The sequence below is a fragment of the Curcuma longa genome, chromosome 18, assembly GCF_044706935.1.
Source record: "Curcuma longa cultivar G26 ecotype Majalengka, Jawa Barat chromosome 18, ITB_CL_G26_1.1, whole genome shotgun sequence".
Lineage (NCBI taxonomy): Eukaryota > Viridiplantae > Streptophyta > Magnoliopsida > Zingiberales > Zingiberaceae > Curcuma > Curcuma longa.
This window is the reverse complement of record NC_133878.1, coordinates 2248937-2249746: the sequence shown is the minus strand read 5'-3', so window position 1 is coordinate 2249746 and position 810 is coordinate 2248937.

The window sequence follows — 810 nt, the reverse complement described above, 5'->3', positions numbered from 1 at the left end:
ATATAAGTTTATATATATATATATATATATATACAGCTCTGATATCCTGCCCGACGCCCCCGCGCGACCCCGCTGCACGACCGCCGGACCTCCCCGCGTTCATCGCCGCCGTTCGTCGTCGTCCGATCACCGACGGCCACCATCCCGGGCTCGTTGGAAGCGCAACTCGACGGCGCACACATCGGCACCGGATTCCGGCCGGATTGGGCCGGAATCCGGCCGGGATTCCGACCGAAACAGTGCAGACGCGCTGGTGGCCGATTTCGCCGGAATCCGGCCGGATTCCGGCCGAATCGGGGCCGGACTCCGGCCGCGGTCGACGCGCCCGGCGCCGCCGCGTCGACAGCGGCCGGAGTCCGGCCCCGATTCGGCCGGAATCCGACCGGATTCTGGCCGAAATCGGCCGCCAGCGTCTGGCGGTGATTTCGGTCGGAATCCGGCCGGATTCCGGCTGAATCGGGGCCGGAATCCGGCACCCGCCGGACCGCCGGTGAGTTGCGGTTCCAACGGATCCGGTCCGGCGACAATCGATGGTCGGACGGCGATAAACGGATGCCTGAAAGCGGCGAAGGTCCGAGGAGAAACACTGTGCAATCGCGATTTTTGGACGGTGTGAGTTGATCGCGATCGGGCGTGGACGGCGTGGATTGATCGCGTACGGATCGCGTAGGAATCCGTCGCGCAGTATATCATTTCTATATATATATATATATATATATATATATATATATAATATTATATTAAAATTATGCTAAATTAGCATTGAAATTTAAATCTTGTTGATAATTTAATGATCAAAATATAAATCCG